This window comes from Chenopodium album, chromosome 14 (assembly GCF_948465745.1).
Source record: "Chenopodium album chromosome 14, dcCheAlbu1.1, whole genome shotgun sequence".
NCBI classification, from domain to species: Eukaryota; Viridiplantae; Streptophyta; class Magnoliopsida; order Caryophyllales; family Amaranthaceae; genus Chenopodium; species Chenopodium album.
In genome coordinates this window covers 21,421,192-21,432,672 of record NC_137847.1, presented here as the reverse complement: position 1 = coordinate 21,432,672, position 11,481 = coordinate 21,421,192, and the positions used below count along the sequence as shown (strand labels likewise).

Here is an 11,481-nt window from a genome sequence, read left to right as displayed (position 1 = left end):
AGTTAGTTGTTCATAGTTTTGATGTCTTTTTACTTGGATTTAATAACGTTTTATTACATTTGTCGTGTTTGCATGTGAAATGTCGTTATTGCTCAATTTTGGCTTTTCTTGCATATTTTGGTTGCTTATGGCATTAGATTAAACTTTATTGGTTTATTTTTATGTTTAAGAACACTTGGATAAGCTCATTGTTCAAGACTGACGAAATATAAAACATAAAAGAACAAGTAATGAAGAAATGTGCACTTGATTTGCAAAGATCGAAATTCAAACGCCTATATCTTTTCATATACAAAACATTTTGGAGTGATTCCAATTGGAGATGAAAGCTTATCTCGAGAGCTTTCCAGCGACAGGTCATATACTCAATTTCGATGTAAAACGAAGGAGTTATGTTCGTTTGAAGCTGAGCGGTTTTGTCTAGCGCGTAGGAGCGGGCGCGTAGTCTATGAGGAGCGCCCGCTCCAAACTGTCTGAAACGATTCTGCCTCATTTTGCTGCAGCTAGGAGTGCCCGTGCACGACTTTTAGAGCGCCCGCTCCTATACGTGCTGCTCGACTTTTTGCGGAGCTTCCTAGGTAATTTAGTAAGGAGTATAAATAGATTTTTTGCTCATTTTAGGGAAAAAAAATCATTTCTTCAGTAGTTTTTAGATTAGTTTTAGGTTTTTAGAGAGAGAAACTCTCAAATTTAAGAGAGAGAAAGTGAGAAACACAATGGTTTTCATGGATTTTGGATAATCAAAGGAGGAATTTGATGATTTGAAGATCTCCATCTTATATCAATGAGTATTCTTACTCTCTTTTCTCTTTATGCTTTCTTTAATTGCTTTGTTAATCATGTTTGAGTAGATTTCCTTCTACTAGGTGTTGAGTGAAGCTTTGTAATGGTTAATTGAGTTATTTGAGATAAATTTGATGATAATTGTGTGATTAAATTGATTGAATTGATGATGGCATGTTGTTTGTTTTAGATTAGATTGATCTCCCATGATAGCAAACTTAATTGCATATTAGTTCTAGTTTGACAAGGGATTGTGAACTAGAATTGTTATATTTGATTGCATTTTGGGTAAATTTCTTTTATGCACCTAGTCAATGAGGGATCTAGGCTAGGAATTTGAGAGATTTCTCTTGAGTGTAATTAATTCCCATTTTAATTCTTTCTTTGCATGATTGATTATCAAATGGATTCTCATTAACTTGTTAATTGTTCAAAGTGGATCTTTACCCCTAGTAGACTTTATAATATTTTGTTCTTTATATGTGTGTTAGTGTAGTTGTAGTGTCCACTATCCATAAACCGACTTCAGCGTAGCTTAAGCATTAGATCGAGAACAATCTAACATTACCGTTCCTTGTGGTTCGACTCCGAACTTACCACTAGACTTGTTTAGGGGTTAGTTTAGGATTATAATAAATTTTGTTTGGCCGTGAGGAGGTTAGTCAACGACCTAATTTCCCCGCGTTCAAGGCTCCTAGGCCATCTTCCGGATCCAAGTAATTTTGATCAGAGGTAGAGGCGGGTCCTTCACCGTCTGCCTTTTCTAAGATTTTGTCGCTTGGGGTAGAAGGGCTGCCACCCGGCGAAGAGCTTGCTTGCTCTTCAGATCCCTCATACTCCTCATCAGGAGTAATCTCATCGGCGGGCACTTCCATAGCGCACCTTCTTTTCGGCTTGGTAGCCGTCTGTTTTACTCTAGCCATTGTCTCCTGTATAAACACAGAGACAGAGGGATTCGGGGATGAGGAAAGCAGGTCCTAATGTCCAGATACTACACCCCAAGTTCTAGACTCAACCGTACCAGAAGACCAGCTGAATGACCTAGGCTGTGCCGTATGTGTCGATGAAGAATCCATTTTATTTGAAAAACTATATATACAAACGGAAAAAATTTGAAAGAGTAGAGAAGAGAAGAGACAGTTAGCTCTGATTTAAACTGTGAAAAAATTGCCTCAAACGGTGGCCGGTTGAGTCCACGAACGCTGCAGCCAGAAAATTTCTGGAAAGTAGCTACAGGCGGTAACAGAGTGTCTCTCTCTAGAAAATTCTCTCTCTAGACTTGTGAAATGGTCAAAGATGAGGGAGAAAAGAGGGGGTAAAACCCTATTTATAGAAGGGTGAAAACGGGGGCATCCCCGTCAGTTTAACCGAAGGTGAACCGTTTGTTACTATCCACCACCTACAAGGGGACCCGTGTCACAGGCTCCTCGTGGCCTGTCACGTCACCCCTGTGAGGGGCAAATGTTTAGGGTAAAAATATCCTAGACACGTGGCCCAATCAGATAGGGACACGTGTCACTCTTGGATGGGTCCAACGTGGACCACTCCTTAGCCGGCACATGTCAGCCTCAAATGACAAATGGAATGGCAGCCTTCAGGGCCCAATTCCCAAGAACGCCGCAAAACGGCGTAGCCTATTAGGTCATCCTGACCTAATGAAGGGCACATTTTCCAAACGACCCTATAAATAGGGAGATTTCCCCCATTTTGGGGACACCTTCATTTATTACAACATCCTTATATTCTCTCACATAAGAGAAAACACCTTATCTCAGAATCCAAGAAGATCTCGCCTTTACCTTTTCCGCACCTTTTCATCTTCTTCTACGACCAATACTAACTTGATCGTCGGAGGCGGAGCTCCTACTAACTTGATCGTTGGAGGCGCAGGATCAGTCTTGGTGACGTAACTCTCCCGAGGGACCAGAAAACACCCAAAACATTGGAACTTATTTATTTCTTTATCTTTTTTTTTTATTTGGCAAAATTCATTAATCTTAGTTGTGTCCAAAAATGTAGTTGTAGTAGTACTTGGTTATGGACTTTTGTACTACTCACAGCATGTTTTGTACTACTGATAATTGTAATACTACTTGGTTTATACAATAGAACTACCAAATGAAATTCCACTACTACCTTGGATACCAGTAGTATTAACTTGAACTTGAGTGGTTCCAATATAATCTTTGTAGTTCTATTGTAACACTACTATTGATTTAAGTTGACTATGACTATGTTTCTAAATTAGGTTGACCATTTATATCCCTAAATTAGGTTGGACGATATTTCGAACTTTATATCTACCACTTTCTAAATTAGGTGTTAATTTATTTATTATTCAAAATTTAAGCATAATAAGGCACGTCTTGCACCACGAATAATCGTAATAATTTAAGAACAATCGGCATAATCCATGAAATGACCCAATCATGATAATTGTACTAGTAATGAACACAACCATAAGAAAAAACTTGATCATTGGTTGAATCAAAACCCAAATATGCATAATAAACCGAAATACACATGATAATAAACAAAACTAAACCAAAATATACATAATAATAAATTCATTACAAACCCAAATATGCATAGTAAACCAAACTTTTCCCTATTAAACTAATTAATAATTGTTCAAAATACTAAATAATAATATCAGAGCAAAGCATATACATAACACATTAAAAATAAGCATGATTCAAAATACCAAAACCAACTAAAAAAAAAAAAAAAAAACCTTCATCAATCAAGTTTTTCGATGGCTGAAGTAGAGTGACCATATGCACCAGAGTCATTACCAGAAATCTCGGGAGACCAGTGATCACGAACATGATACGCACCATAGGGAAGGCCCTTGTTGGGGTTGGAGGTGCTAGGGCTGGATCTCCTCTGCCTCCGCATGTCTAATTAGGAATCCTCTGCCTCGTCGTCCACCGGTTGAATCCTTCTCTGCCCAGCAACAAGTACTATTTTCCCTTTCCCGGAACCACTGGCAATTTCACCTTCCACTCCATCAGCACCACCAGTGGTTCCTTGCCCAGAACCATCACCATTTCCACTTTTCCCAGCATCACCAAAAACCCTCTTTATAGCCGCAAACTTTTCCCTCTTGGTGGGTCTCTTCCTAGCCCCCAACCTAAGCGGACTATCGTTGTTGACCGTTGTGCTCTGTTCCATTTCCTTTCGAATTTTAGAAATCGATGTAGCCACTTCATCCAGTTCTCTCTCCAAGCCGTTGCATATCAACTTATGGTCAGCCAATTGTTGTGTTAAAAGTGTTTGCCTCAACTAAAGGAATTGAAGTTCCGTGTATTTGGGATTATCGTGCTCTGATTGTACCATTGGTTGTTTTCCTTTGTTTTGTTTCACCATTTTTGGAATAAAAGAAAGAAATTGGGATTTAAAGGTAAGAAATTTAGGAAAGAGAGAGAACAATTTGTAGAGGGGACAGAGAAAGAGAGTGGAAGTTGAAGACAGAGATAGAGTACGGAAGTTGAAGACACATAGTGGGAGAAGTTATATCATCATTTTAGATGACATCATACGTACCTTTCAACTCCCCCCTTTCTTCGCGCCAGTTTTAATGACAGAATTAGGAAGTTTTCTTACTCAAACTTAATGACATGTGGACCACTTGGCTTTTTCATACAATCTCCCCATTCTTAAATCTCCTCATTTTTACATCTCCTCATTTTTATTTGCTAAATGATTAGTTTGTAACCGTATTGATTAGAGTTTTTTTTCGGATTTGTACATGTATTCATAGGAGTACTCGTATTGACGTCGTATAAAAATGTGTTTATTGTTAAAGTGTCTTAGATAGACTAAATGTCATCGGACAACTTATGAAGTGCTTAGTATTATGCATGAAACCATTAAAAATTTTAGGTATTGCCATCGTTATTAATATCCCGATTTGAATCTTAAAATCTTACGATTTTTTTATTTATGTATGGCATATCAAGTCTTCACATTATTCACCTTTTGGTGACTAACTTTAACTACTTTTTCAATGCAGTTTGGTGATTGTGGTCAAATCTCTGTTAAAATACTTATCAAGTTTGTGGATTTTCGTATTAGTTTGTCGAGTAGGAATTTCCTCCACCAAGATTGAAATTAGAAAGAACCTCACCAAAGATTTTAACTTTACCATCAACATAGTCCAATTCAGGGTGTTTTTCCATTGACCACTATAATGCACTATTACGGACATAGGAATTTCCTCGATCTACAAATTACGTATAATTAGCAAATAAATACTTATAAACAAGACTGAAAGAGAATAAGTACTTCAAATTCTTTATTACATTAATGATTGTCAAATAAGTTAATTGTAATAACCTAAATTCTTCTATTTTAAGTTTCAGGAACGAAACTTGTTTTAAGGAGGATAGATTGTAATAACCGTATATTTTGTATCTTATATTATATTAAAAAAGATTTTATTTCATATCTTTTATACTACAAAATATTTATTTGATAACATATTTTAATTTATATGGACTCCACCTATTTGTTTTTGTATATAAACTATGTTAAACCCTAATATTTTCTTTACTTATTCTAATATTATTATTACTAGATGTAAGCTCGTGCGATGCACGGTTCTACTAAATCATTTTATTTATTTAAAATTTTGTATATTTATGAAGATCATTCATTAGATATATGGATAAAATTCCTAATATCATAAGATAATTTTTTAATTCTAACACTAAAATTATCTTTTGTTGTTTTATTTATTTTACGTGATGCTTGAATTTAAAATCCCAAACTAACCTTATTCATTAATTTTGCTTATGCGACGACAATTTAAATTTTTAATTCAAAAAAAAAATGACAAATCTCGTTTTTTTTTTATTGATTAAAATAAGTCTTGTAACTATGCGTTTTTTTTAATATACTCATTCTGTTTAAAATGTTAGTCTCATTTATAATTTTTTAACTATTAAAAATTATGGGGAATTAGTCATATGAGATTTAGTTTTATTCGTCTCGATGAGTACATTATTAAAATCAAACTTTTATTATATTTGCTAGGGAGAGATTAAAGATATTTGCGATCAAAATTTTGCATCTATATATGTAAAAAAAAGATAATTATTACTTAGTTTTTTTTAAATAAATAATTTAAATTTTAATTATTCACTATTCTTTGTTTTTACCTATGTGTCAAAATTCTTAAATCTTATTTGTCACTTTTGTTTAGGTGGCGAGTAAATTTTTTGATTCTAAAATAAATTATTAATCTAATTTTTCATTGGAGAAAATAATACCTTTTCTTATGTGGCGCGCCAAAAGCTCCCGAAAAATGCCTACTTTATTTATATATATATATTAAATTTAAAATAAATAAATAAAGCAGCCGAAACCGTTTTTCCTATTCTTGTGCGTGGGATTCATCAAGCAAACCTAAAATTGATTCTTTTTAAAATTCTTTATTTCATTTTCCAATTTCCATTAGCTTATTCATTGATTTATAAAGAAGCCCCACAATATGTTTGTTTAATTTTGTGAAGGCTGTGGATTGAACTTGCAAGGTCGGTCGATTCATGTCTTGCTTTGAATGTCGTAGTTCAATTGTAATTTGTCGAAAGGTAATCACACAATCAATTCTTGGAGTCGCATGTTTATATTTTTGTCTAGTAATCAAAATTTTATTTTTCTATTCGTATGATCAAGATTATATGTATATGACTAGTGTGAGGCATTATATGATTTAATTATCACATTGACTTATTGTGTTAGTTTTCTAGGGTTTTAATGTATTTGTTATAGGAAGTATTGTTTTATCGAGGTTAAGGGTTACTAATATAATATTTGGTTGAGAATTGATTATATTTGGGTATTAGAATTATTTCAATTCCCTATAAGGGTTGAGACGTTTTATGAATCGAATTGTTATATTATTTGGGAATATGTGTCATTGTTGAGATACTAAATATTAGCCTATGAATAGTTATTTGATAAAGTATGAGATCAAAAGGTTGAGAATTATTATTTTGTTATTGGTTTAAGGCTTGGCGTTATATACCTTAGTTCTTGGCATGTTGGTAAGAGGATAATAATCATGATTTAAGAATGAGGTACAATCTTTATTTACATTTTTCTATGGTCCCCTACAGTGGAATTTGGCCCGTATATGGTCTGGTTCAAGGTGATTTCTGGTTATTGAGAGTATTCAAGATTTTATACTTGTTGGTTTGTTATTCGAATTACCCATGTCCAAGGCTAAGTATAAAACAAAGAGCGTGGCACACTTATGGGATAGATCCTTTATTGATTAAAGGTTCGTATTAATATTCGAGGTTGAGTTGATAAAGGTTATTTTCAGAGTACAATGTGTAATGTAGTTTTGTACTACATTGTTTAAATGAGCTAGTAATGTTAAGTATTCTATTATTCTCTGTATTCTGACATGTGATGTTACTCAACTTTTTGCTGACGTGTGTGTTGTTTTGTTGTGTTATTTGTGTTTGCAGCCATGTCTTTTTCTTATGGTGGCCCTGCAACGATCTATTTTGGAATTTGTCCTTAATGGTGAGCAGTCAAGGTTGTAACAGGTTAATCAAGTGATCGTAGCTAAATGTGCTCAAGTGTTTCGATTAGTATACTATAACGAGTTTGTATAGTTGTATAAATAGCTCACCTAGTTTATTGGGTTGTAATAATTGGAATTTTATAAGCCTTAACACTTGTCGGGTTGTCGAGTGTGGCGATAATACCTCCGATATAGGTATATGCTTCTGCAATTTTATTTAAAAGTTGTTTATTTTTCCTTTAATTCTTGTTTATTATTGATTAGTAAATCGAGGGTGTTACATTCATTGCTTTACAACATCAATAGGGCACTGTCACAGTAAACTATGACAATAGCCAAAATTTCTTACATTAACTGCTACTACAACTAACTGCTTCTACAAAGCTAACATATACAACAAATACCTAACTCATTCATTTGAGTGATTTCCCTGAATATGATAAAATACAAATTAATTCCCTATATAAGTCGGCTTAAAAATTATTTACCACAATACCATCCACGTAGGATCAGTTTCTAGGCTTGGAATTTGGCAGGATACAATTAGAGCGAGGTTTTATGCAGAGAACCCCTAATGGTATTATGCATAAAACTCCATTTGTTATCACCGAACCTTGAAGCCAAACCTATGTGGACGGTATTGTGATAAATAGTTTTTAAAGCAATGTATATAAACTCCCTTTATCACACATCAAAAAAAAAAAAAAACAAAAATCACTTATTACACATACTCATTAGTTTTTATTTGAGCATCAAAAAAACTCTATGCACAATTTTTGAGGCAATTAATTGTTTTTACATGGTTCCAAAAAATTATTATTAATTTTTACATGTTTTAAAAAAATAAACTAGTTTGTGATCCGAGTGGTGTCCCGGGTTGCTAGTTTGTACTTCTTTAATTTGATAATTATGTTTGAGTGTGGTTCGGGCTCTATCTCCGATTTTTTTTTTTTTTTTTTTTTTTTTTTTTTTTTTTTTTACCTCATATGTATTTATTTTCTAATCTTGAGAAAAATAAATAAATAAATATAACCTCTAATTTACTTAATATATTAAAGGAATAAATAATGTTAATTATGAGAAATCTAAGACATTAATCAAAGTTGGTTGAGATGATAAATGTATGACCTTTGTATTTTGGAGGTTACGGGTTCGATTCTAGGTCATAGCATAATTTATTTAAAAAAAATGAAGTGGCAAATTTATGTGGCGCATATTCCTATGAATAGTGACGTGGTATTGTGCAAATACTTTGAAAAGTATCACGTGGCACCGTTCCTTTAAAAGAAATGCCTTTTAATATATAGTATATATTGTAATTCACTTATTATAATAAAAGGTGTGATTGGATGGAAATTGTACTCCACTTAATTCAAATGGTACTACATAATTTTACTCCACTTAGCCAAATACACCTTTTTATTATTAGTATTTACTATTATTTTTTTTTATCCTTTATCAATTTAATTAACGGTTTTTTCGAATTTTTATTAAACTCCTTTTGTAAAAGAGAAATAGCATCGTTATCATCAAAATTACCACAAATAGCCATGTCTATAATGATAATTACTTCTAAGTACACATACAATACCACCTGAAATTTGAGTATCATCAAAATATTTTTTAGTAGTTCCAATTTTGAATAACTAAAACTAGTGGAGTACTTACAAAACCACCTGAAATTGTGGTAGTGTAGACACCTAAAATATCTCCTCAAAATCAAACCCGATGATAAACAACCTGTTGAATTTCGTGATGTCCGACATCACGCGGAACAAAAACCCATCTATCCGCACACAAATTAAAGTAACTAACAAGCATATTAATTACTAATCACATAATTAATTAACTAAGAGAGAGAAAGAGGAAAGACGGTTATACCTTTGACACGTGCTTTGCTCTTTCACAAGCTGTTACTTGAAAGCCCCTGAAGCTATCCACGATGGTCTTGCTGCGGCTAAAGGCAGGAATCTCCTTAACATAAATATCAACTCCAGAAACAAATAAGTGGTTAAGGCCATAGCTGGTGATTTGTAGGAACCAGGCAACAAAGGAGTGTTATTCACAAGATTAAGATGGAGTCTGTTACGAGTTAGGCTTCTTCTTCTTGTCCCCCCCCCCCCCCCAAAAAAAAAAATGAATGGATAGGGAAAAGAAAAAAAAAAGACAAAAAAAAAAAAGCAAAGAAACTATATTATCCAATAGTGTTTGATTTAATGCAAGATTGTGATATGAATCCTATCTTTGGTATAACTGAATAAGTGAATTGGTTGACTTTTTAATTATTCATATATTATTATATTAAGTTTTGCTAGATTGGCCACAATGTAAAGGTCTATAATATCAAATATTTATTAATTTTGCTAATCGACAATTATATATTATCAAAGTCGTGCATTGATAATGTAGTCGGATAATAGTTTTAAGATTGATAGATCAAATTTATCTCTCCAATTTGGGAGGGAAGAAAACTCAAAATTTAGTAAAGCAAGCTTTCCTTCCACTTCCCTTCATTTCCTACTCCCTCCGTCTCCGAAACTTCGACCCTTTTGACCTAATTTTAGTCCTAAAATGATCGACCCATTTGTTTTTCCCAACAACTATTAATATCATGAAATTACCAATATATCCTCAAATATTTTTGTTTTGTAGCTCATTCTCCCTATTTTACTCTTGTATTTTTTCAGACCTTCGTACCATCTTTTCTCTAAATTTCTACGGTTTTTTTCTTTCTCCTACCACTATTTTTTCCTGTCCCCATGAATCCTTTTCCATGCATCTATGACAGCCCAAAGATAAAAAAAAAAATAAAAAAAAAAACCCAAAGATTTTCTAAGGTGAAGGACAAAAAACAAGGACCTTCTCTCTCTAGGTATTAATTGCAAATTATTGTCACTTGTGCTTTCCCATACATTTGTACTTGCAAATTAAGTTTCTTAATACCCGAGAAATCAACCCAAAAGGGTCGAAGTTTCGGGGACGGAGGGAGTACTATACAACTAATCTTGTATAAGACAAGCTTACGTTATTTTTATTATAAAACGATCAATTTGAGGAAAATTATAACTGTTTTTATGGTAATTTTAATCCCTTTAAGGTTGACTTTAATTTACATTGAGCTTATTGTATTTTAGTGTGTAACTAGTTTAGTCCTACGCATTGCACGAATTAAAAATATTTTTTTTATTTAAAATAGTTGTCGATATTTTTAATTCAAAAAAGTGTAATTATAATCCCATTAATTAATTTTGAAAGAAGTATTGTATTTATGTAGTCTTAGAACTTAGGAAGAATTCTTCCAAAAAAAAAAAAAAAAAAAAAAAAAAAAAAAAAAAAAAAAAAAACTTATGAAGAAAAGACAGAGAAAAAACATATGATGATGTCAAAAATAGTTTTGGCAGGAAAAAATTCATACTAGTAAAAAGTTGACATGTGTCCCTTAATGATATCAACGTGTTTTGTTTTAGTAATAGTTATAGATTTCTAATGGATACATGATTAGAAGGCTAATTTGATTAATCTATTCATTACAACTTACAAGTGTTTTTAAAAATAAAATTTATGTTAGAAAAATGATAACTTTTATAATATGTAAGAGATACTTTTACGGTAAATTTAACCCGTCTTACAATAAGTTAATGAAAGTTCACCTAAATCAAGAATTTGTGCATTTCCTAGCATATCCAATTATATTTAGGACCAAACAACAGAAATAAGTTTTTTCCTTTCTTTTGTTTCCTCCTAATTTCTACGGGAAAAACTTTTATATACACCCCGTTTACACTAACATTAGTGTACATCGAGCAATATAATGGTAATTTTTAGCTAATTTTAGGGTAACTTTTGTGCCTTTTTTTGAATAACTTTAAACATAATACAATTTTTTATATAAATAGACAACAAGAAAAGTTTTATAAAGGTAATTTAATTACATTCAATCACTAATAATTAATTTTTAGTCATTTAAAATGTGATTCTTTGCTAATAAAGCGTAAATAATTTTTATTTGTATTGGATTACTTTTATGCATATTAGGGTAACTTTTATTCATTTCAGTGATAATTTTACTCATTTTAGAGTAACTTTATAACGGATATACAATATTTTATTGTACATCCAATTTTTTAAAAAATTTGTCTTTCTGCGGATTAAAAAGTGCA

General features: G+C 32.4%; 1 long non-coding RNA gene across 1 annotated transcript; it reads right to left on the bottom strand.

The window, feature by feature from the left end:
- Positions 1-3,313: 3,313 nt before the first annotated feature.
- Positions 3,314-9,431, bottom strand: LOC145580144 (uncharacterized). Its single transcript, XR_014099295.1, has 2 exons — positions 9,203-9,431; positions 3,314-7,947 (listed from the first exon to the last, which is right to left on the bottom strand). It is a non-coding gene; the product is annotated as an uncharacterized LOC145580144 (long non-coding RNA).
- Positions 9,432-11,481: the final 2,050 nt, after the last annotated feature.